We start from the raw sequence: 9054 nt of genomic DNA, 5'->3' as shown, positions 1-9054 counted from the left end.
TTCCCTCTCAAATTTACCTTCCTGCAAAATTTCAATTGAAAAAGCAAGAGCCTAATCGGATACCTGATTATATTTTTGGTATCCAATTAGGCTCAGTATTTACCAAGCCTATTTGGTCAACCCAAGAAATGTGTTTGAGAAGGATTTCACTAACACTTACAATTTGGGTAGCCATCTGACAATGTTATTTTCATCAAAATTTAATGAAATGAAAAAGGTTTTTTTATAACACTCTCGAGATTCCATCTGTATAATATCTATCAAATTCTAAGTTTGATAAGTATTTATTAGTTAATTTTCAATGAAGATAATTATAAAGTACTAATTGACATACTAATTGAAAAATAGCTATAACTTTCAAATGGTATAACATTTTTTTAAATCCAAAAGTTGTGTCATGTTTTATGCTTCACCTAGTATAAGAAAAATAAATAAAAATTTAAATTTGGTAAAGTTTTCTATTAGTTAACATGGTTAGACATGGGAGTTTTTATTTTCCAAAAAAGTTGTAGTAGAAAATTCATATTTAATTATTTATTTGGAATAAAAATACTAAAAAATATGTGTCAGATTCGAGCATGAGTCTACTTTTTATATCTATAATTATATTTTAAAACTATTATCATTTGATTTTGATTAAGTTGGTCAAACATACACCTACTTTTTATTTTTGCCCTAAAATTTTTGTAGTACTGCATTAAAATCCAAACTTTTGACCAATCAATTATTTTTTTCTCCAGATAAGGCCTAGTAGTTTAGAAACTACATTCAATTTCCTACAGATTATTTTCTTACAACTTTTTGATATAAAGTCTAGAACCACTTTAAAATTATGTGTCAAGTTGACATAACCTTGATTTGCTAGTTTTTCACTACCACTTACGGCCATAGTTTGGTTGACCATGATCCTACACATACCCTTTACAAGATCTAGAAGTCCTTCATACCCTTAACCAAGTAGATCACCAAAAGTGATCAATTGTAAGCCTTAACATGCCAACTTTATTACTACAGAATAGTCAAGCATTGTGGGTGTCATCCTCATGCCCTTTTTACCTTCTACTTGGAGGGTTTCTGGGTTACCAAATATTGTGTTATGGTGTTGTTACTTTATTGCTTTTATATCTTTATGCTCCATATATGAAAGTATATTAGATAAAAATAACAAAGTATATTAAGTGAATGAAGTTTTAAGTTGTTCCTGATTCACCACCCACCCTCCCCATTTGTCTCAGTCACCTAGCTTGCCTAACATTTCAAATATGTTGTTCTTCGTAAGCTTATTTTTTCTATGTCACTACCTAATTCCCTATGGGGCCTCTTTTAGGAAAGGCCAATTCTTTACACCAAATCAATGTTTTGTTGTCTTTGGAAGTGTATCTCTGCTTCTGTAGTCTGGGCAATTTGGTAGGAGAGAAATAAGATAATTTTAAGACAAAATTCATCTCCAATCTCTCAAGTTTGGAAAGGATTAGAAAGATCAATAATTGAGTTAGTTAATGCTATGGTATGTAAGTACAAGGGTAGTCATGTTTCTTTCTTCCTGGGACAACTATTTTATTCATCATTGGAAAGGCTTGGTTGTTCCTCATCTATTACATGTACCTGAGAAGCCATGAGAAGATGTCAGTATGGATTTCATTCTTGCTTTACCAAGGACACAACGAGGTCATGAATTGATATTTGTGGTGGCTAATATATTTTCAAATATGGCACATTTCATTTCCTACAAGAAGAATCAAAATAAATATTTCAAAAATTCATTTTTTTAGGTCAAAATATGATAGGCAAACACATATGTGGTATGGTCTCAAAACAAACATTTTGAAAAATGTTATTTAAACAAGCCTACTAAAAAAGGCATTTCCACAATGTGGGTATTGAAATAACTTACATATTTAAAAAGTAGATTGAGTAAACTACATGTTCTTACTACTAAACTTCATGAGTTTCAAGCTTTATGTACCTCAATTTTGACATTGATTGATTAAAAAAAATTAAAAGGGAAAAATATTTCCATATTTTTTTCTGAAAAGTTAGACTCTTTCTTACATACACAATCTTTGGAGTTAAAAGGTTGTTGTTCATGAATTTATAGAGAAGGGAAATGACACTCATTTTATTGTAGATAAAGAACATAGTAGAGTTTTAGGTTATGGAATTAAGGAGGTAACTTACAAGTTACACAAGCATGTACACTTGTAAATGTGTTGAAGTATGCCAAGGCACAATCTCAACCTCATCCCTTAAAAATGTTAGAGCCTCCCACTTAGCAATACAATTGTTGGTTAGTGTTGGTGTAAATAATTAATTCACTATTTACACTTACTTAATTTTACTTAGGCTAATGCATTATTTTAATATTTATTTATTTAGTCACCTAGGAGTATGTGCACTCTTATGAGTTTTCATGTTGACAACACAGGAGTTCACACCTCTTTTATGCACATGGTGTCTACAACATCTCCACTTGAGATACACCTTGTCATCATTATCCTATCATCTAGAATGATGGATAAGACGTGTGCTTAGTTGTTACACTTATCTTATCTCTTGGTTCTTTCTAAAGACATTCTAGGTGCTTCTTGAGAGGCCTTTATATATAGGCACTCCTAGTATGTACAATCATCATATACAATACAAAGAAATGTATGAGGACATACTTTGATATATTGATCATACTCCTTTTTGGTCTACAGTTGTGCTTGTGTTCGAGTTCTACAATCTTGGGTGAATCTTTTCCTAAGGAAAATTCTTACATGGTATCACAGCTATACCAAATTCTTACATGGTATCAGAGCTCTTGGAGAATTTCTCTTCACATAGCCATTCAAGACCATCTTCTTGTTTCAGCACCTCGGCCCAAAGCTAGAGTATTTTAGTAATTGGGAGTGTCTAGAACCATATATGACCTTGCCATTATGTCCAAAATGTCGATTCAATGACATTTGACTATAATTTCACCTACCCTAGGCATAGTCAAAATTGAGGCAATTTTTTTTGCAAACCAACACCCAAAGGACCAATTTGCAGAACTAGTATGATCATTTCAGATCTGTACATTTAATTTTTAGATCTGCATTTTTTTCATCTGTGTCGAGCTGCTATTTTTTTCAGATTTGCATTATTTTCTATTAAAAATTAGGCCATTAGGCCATAGGAGAGATTTTTTACAAGTGAAGATTGGTGCTTGCTAGTGCAAATCAAATATTTGCATCACATTTAGAAGGTCACAAAACCCCCCAATTGACTTTTGTTTCACCAAAATTGGACATCTAAGGTGAAATCTAGAGTCATTTTATTTTTGGAGCCATGGTGGCGATTTAGGAAAAATAACTACAGTGGTGATTTTCAAACAGTGATATCTATCTCATATGGACTCCTTTTTGCGAGCAATTTTTTTTTTGGGGTAGAATTTTGTGATCTACACATTGGTGCAGGAAGTTTGACATCTTTGTGCCTGAATTTTTTTACAACTTGCAGACACTAAATTTTGCCACTTAAAATGCTTAGTATGGGCTCATTTGGACTCCAAATTAAGTTCCATTTTTTTTTAAAGTTTTTTTTTGGTCTACTTTCTAGATCTTCAATCAAATTATAGGTTTTTTAGATAGAAATACTACTTTAAAAAATAGGCCCTAAATTGGCAAGTGGCTACCAAGTGTCTAAATCATACATTAGGGGGGGGTTGATTGATCTCTTTTGCATTTTGGAGGGTTCATTGATTGATCTCATGGAGTCTTGTCACACATGTCAGTTTGGTGTTAGACCATAGTTGACAACAAGGAATTATCACAAATTGAGTGCTTTGATACTTGATCATCTAAGAGACCATCAAGAATTGCTTCCTTACCTCTATTCATTACCACCACATTTTAATTGGACATATCTTTTGCAACTTTGTCACTTCTTGTATCATAGTATTGGTAAGGAATCTTTTGCTCCTCTTAGAATGGCAAGAATGACAAGTTTTCCTCATGATCTTTGGATGGCTATTTGGGAAGCATATGGAGATCCATGTGTTCCTCCATTTCTAGAGGGCATTCTACATCTAGTCACTCCAGTTATGGTGCCTTCAACTCCAAATGAGATTACACCTCCAGATGCTCTTGTTGCTCCTATTGACCTTGTTCCAACCATAGATGCTTCAAATTCAGTGTAGTGCGAACCTTCATGTCTTCCTACTTTACCTTCATTTGATGACTTCCTTTCTACCCTTGCAGGCCTATTCATGGAGTATCACATTGAAGATGTGGGAGACATCCTAGATGATATTCATCTTATTTTTGAGGTGAATTCTTCATCTATTGCCGCAGTGACAAATTCATGTACTTTAGCACAACAAGGTACACTTTGTCTTCTAGGTGATTATTTCTTGCTAGACATTTCAACTCTACTCGTAGAGCCACACATAGTAGATTTGGAGGACTTCTTTGATGATATACTGCTTCTCTTTGCTAAGGATGATCCTTCTACAGTTGTTGCAAGGGCTCACTCTAACCCTCATGTCCATTTTCTACATGATCAGTCTTTACAAGCTGATGTGATTGTGGATACTTATATACAACATTTGTTGAAGGTCTCTTTGTCATTTGAGAAGACTATTGGTTCTTTGGGATAGGTTCTACATGGATCCTTTCTCAATGTGCACATGTTCTTTTTAGTAATCGTAGAGGAAGCAACCATTGATATCGACATAGGGACACTTGAATAGGTTTCAGAGATAACTTACATCATCGAGATTCTTTCTTTGTATAGGAGACACATCTCCTTTGTACCCTTACTATTGTTTCTTCCAAAGGGGATGAACATCATTCAACGGTCACGGATCAACTTCTACATTGGAACATTTCTCACTGCTCAGCACCTTACATTTAGGGGGGGGATTACCTTGTCTCCTTCTTCTTCTCTTTTATGGGGGGTACTTTTTCCTCTTAGGGGTTTTGTCCTTCTCCCATTTCTCTCTTGTATCTACTTGATGTATGTCGTAATGGGGGGGGTCTTGATTACTCCATCCATCCATACATCTTCTCATCTCTCTTTTTTGGGGAGGGTTTTTTCCATGAGGTTTTCCCTCTTTCTCTGCTTTATGAGAGATTGCATGGCATTTCATTATGTACATGGGTACCTAACATGACCTAGTAGCCAGAACCAATTATGAATTTCATCATAGTTTTTGTAAGCTTAAGGGCATTCCCCTAAGTTGCACTTCAGGGGGGGTGTTGGTGTAAATAATTAATTCACTATTTACACTTACTTAAGTTTACTTAGGCTAATGCATTATTTTAATATTTATTTATTTAGTCACCTAGGAGTATGTGCGCTCTTGTGAGTTTTCATGTTGACAACACAAGAGTAAGCACACTAATTAAACATGGTGCCTACAACATCTCCACTTGAGATACACCTTGTCATTCTTATCCTATCATCTAGAATGATGGATAAGACATGTGCTTAGTTGTCATGCTTATCTTATCTCCTAGTTCTTTCTAGAGACATTCTAGGTGCTTCCTTGGAGGCCTTTATATATAGGCACTCCTAGAATGTACAATCATCATATACAATATAGAGCAATGTATGAGGGCATACTCTGATATATTGATCATACTCCTTTTTTGGTCTACAGTTGTGCTTGTGTTTGAGTTCTACAATCTTGGGTGAATCTTGCCCTAAGGAAAATTCTTACATGGTATCAGAGCTATACCAAATTCTTACATGGTATTAGAGCTATACCAAATTCTTACATGGTATTAGAGCTATACCAAATTCTTACAGTTAGCTTAACAAGAACCTTTCAACTTCACCACTACACCAAGGCCCCATTGACTATATTTAAATTTTTGATAAATATAATAGAAGGAAATTGTCTTAGAATAAAATGTAACTTAGCATGTTTTGTGTTATTTGCATTTTTAACATTGGGTTCGATTCTAAAATAACAATATTAAAGAATTTAGAATTCAAAGGCTAATAAACTACTTTGTATATTTATGTTAATGTAACAAAAACTAATATTTCATGTATCAATGCTTTAATTTTTTTGTATTTCTCAAACTTTTACGATATGTGAACAATATATGTTATTATTGGCCATACTTTGGCTAAGGCCTTCAAGAAGTTTGTTATAATTTGCAGAGTACGTGATGTAACACCCCAACCTTGCTTCCAAACCCTAAGCTTTCTCAGGGCTTCCTTAGGTCATTCACCTAACCCACTAGGGCTTCTACACACCCTATGCTTCCTAGGATCTTGCTTAAGAGATCATATTCCTTCAGTTGGAGGCACACTAACAAAGTAACATCATTGCTCACTAGCCTTCCCTAGTCCACCATCAACCCTCAAGTCCACCTAGACCTCCAAGGGTGCTAACTAGTCATCTATGGTTTCTTTGGACTCCTTCTAACATCCAAGATCCCAAAAAATTCTGATTTAATGGGCACATTCAACCCACAAGGTTTCAAACACCAAAATGCTCCAAAAAGGCTACTAGGAATTAGCACTCCTAAATAGCTGACAACAAGATTTCTTCGAACAAAAAAATTATATTTATGGATACCCTTTTTGAAGTACCTCAAGCTTCTATAATTTTCCAACCCCCAAACTATCCGTACAACCAAAGTACAAAATTTGGCTAAAAATGAGGATTTCAAAGGCTTTATCATTGTTGTGATAGAAAACCACCTTAGAAACCTTTCCAAGACCTCTCCTTTGGACTGGAGCAACGTTAGACCTTCTCCTTAATAACTATGTGGCCAGATTGAGGCATTTGAACTCTCAATCCCCTCCATAGCTTATTTTTCTGACTATGATCCCTAGCCAAGTTGCATTTGGCCTGCCTAGGGCATCACTTTAAAAGTGCTTTCTACTATTTTCAAGAGCCCTCCTTCTTTGTATATAATTTACATGGACCTTAGTTCCAAATCCCAAAATACTAGAGGTTTCCAATGGTGGGAAGTGGCCCTAAGATCCCATTTTTCAAATGCAGCCCTATTCAGGACAGCAAACTGTCTAAAACAAAAATGATTTTTTAAACCACAACAAAATGATTGAAATGATCAATTAAACTATACACAAAGATTTTAAAAAACATTTCAGAACTTTTCCCACACAAATATCAGGCTATACAATCCACTTCTATTGAAAAATGCTTCAAATGCATAAAACCGGCAACAAAACCATGTGCAAAGTCTATACAAATGAAAAATTCATCAAACCAACTTGTCCAACCTATACAAATCCTTCTATTTGACCTCTTAAAGGCTCCCTCACATTCACTTAGCCAATTTTTATGGTTATGGCCTTCCAACCAACTAATATGACAAAGTTGCCAAAATTGCAAGAAAAAGTTGTAGTGTTGTGATGACAACATTGCCAACTTTTGAGCAACTTTTTCTCTAGAGGGAATTAGACCCTCTAACTTGCTCCAAGGACCACATAGACATATTAAATGACATATATGAACTTCAAAAACCTATTCAACCCTTTAAAAGCCTATTTTAGTCACTTTCTCACATTTTGGACCTAAATCACCTAGTGAGCAACTTTAGGCCTGTAGACCCATTTTGGATCCTTCTAGCTTAACCAAACTTACCTAAGGACTAGTCTAGTCCTATTATTGCACTAGTGATGTGTCTAGCATCACTGCAAGCCAAAAATAAAGAAATACTTAGGTTTCAAACTTAGCCTGCCTAGGTGCTCCTGCACTAGTGCATTAGAAGGTGAAAGGAGTTAAGAAAAATGTGGGGTTATATCATGAATTACATGTACCTAAGAATCCATGCGAAGATGTTTGTATGGATTTAATTTTTTATTTACCAAGGACACAATGAGGTCATGACTCAATATTTTTGGTTGTTGATAGATTTTCAAATATGGCATATTTCATTCCCTGTAAGAAAACTTGAAATAAACATTTCAAAAATTCATTTATTTAGGTCAAAATATGATAGTCATATACATGTGTGGTATGGTCTCAAAAAATGAGTTTTTAACAAGCCTACTAAAAAGCCATTTCCACCATGTGCATATTAAAATAACTTACATATTTAAAAAGTAAACTAAGTGAACTACATGTTCTTACTATTAAAGTTTCATGAGTTTCAAGCTTTATGTACCTCAATTTTGACATTGATTGATAAAAAACAATTAAAAGGGAAAACCATTTTGACATTTTTATCCAAAAAAATGGACTCTTTCTTATATCCACAATCTTCTAGAGTTAAAAAGTTATACGTTCATGAATTTATAGAGAAGGGAAAAGACACTCCTTTTCTTGTGGATAAAGAACATAGTAGAGTTGTAGGTTACATAATTGAGGAGGCAATTTACAAGTCACACAAGCGTGTGCACTTGTAAAGTGTTGAATTATCCCAAGGCACGATCTCAACCTCATTCCTTTAAAATGTTAGAACCTCCCATTTAGTAGTACAATTGTTGGTTAGCTTATTGAGAACCTTCAAAATTCACCACTAGACCAAGGCCTGGATTGACTATATTTAGATTTTTTATATAATATAGCACAAGGAAATGGGCTTAGAATATAACATACTTAGCATGTTTTATGTTATTTGCATATTTAACATTAGGTTTCACTCTAAAATAACAATACTAAAGAATTTAGACATTGAAGGCTAATAAACTACTTTGTAGACTTATGTTAATAGAAAAAAAAAAAAAACTAATATTTTATGTATCAATGCTTTAAAATTTGTATTCCTCCAACTTTTACGATATGTGAACAATATATGTTATTATTGGCCACACTTTGGTAGAGGTCATCACTTTGGTTGCTCACAATTATTATTGACCACAGTTACAACAAGATGTCAAGAAGGTTGTGCAGAGTTACAAAGTAAGTTAGATGACGAAAGGAGTAAAGAAAATGCAGGGTTATATCAGCCATTACGTGTACCTGAGAAGCCATGGGAGGTGTTAGTATGGATTTCATTCTTGCTTTACCAAGGACACAATGAGGTCATGACTTGATATTTGTGGGGGTTGATAGATTTTCAAAAATGACACATTTCTTTCCCCACAAGAAGACTTGAAACAACT

Source organism: Cupressus sempervirens, chromosome 10, assembly GCF_028749045.1.
Source record: "Cupressus sempervirens isolate cs-2001-9-10 chromosome 10, ASM2874904v1, whole genome shotgun sequence".
In the NCBI taxonomy this organism is placed as follows: domain Eukaryota; kingdom Viridiplantae; phylum Streptophyta; class Pinopsida; order Cupressales; family Cupressaceae; genus Cupressus; species Cupressus sempervirens.
Note: the sequence above shows the minus strand (reverse complement) of the source record.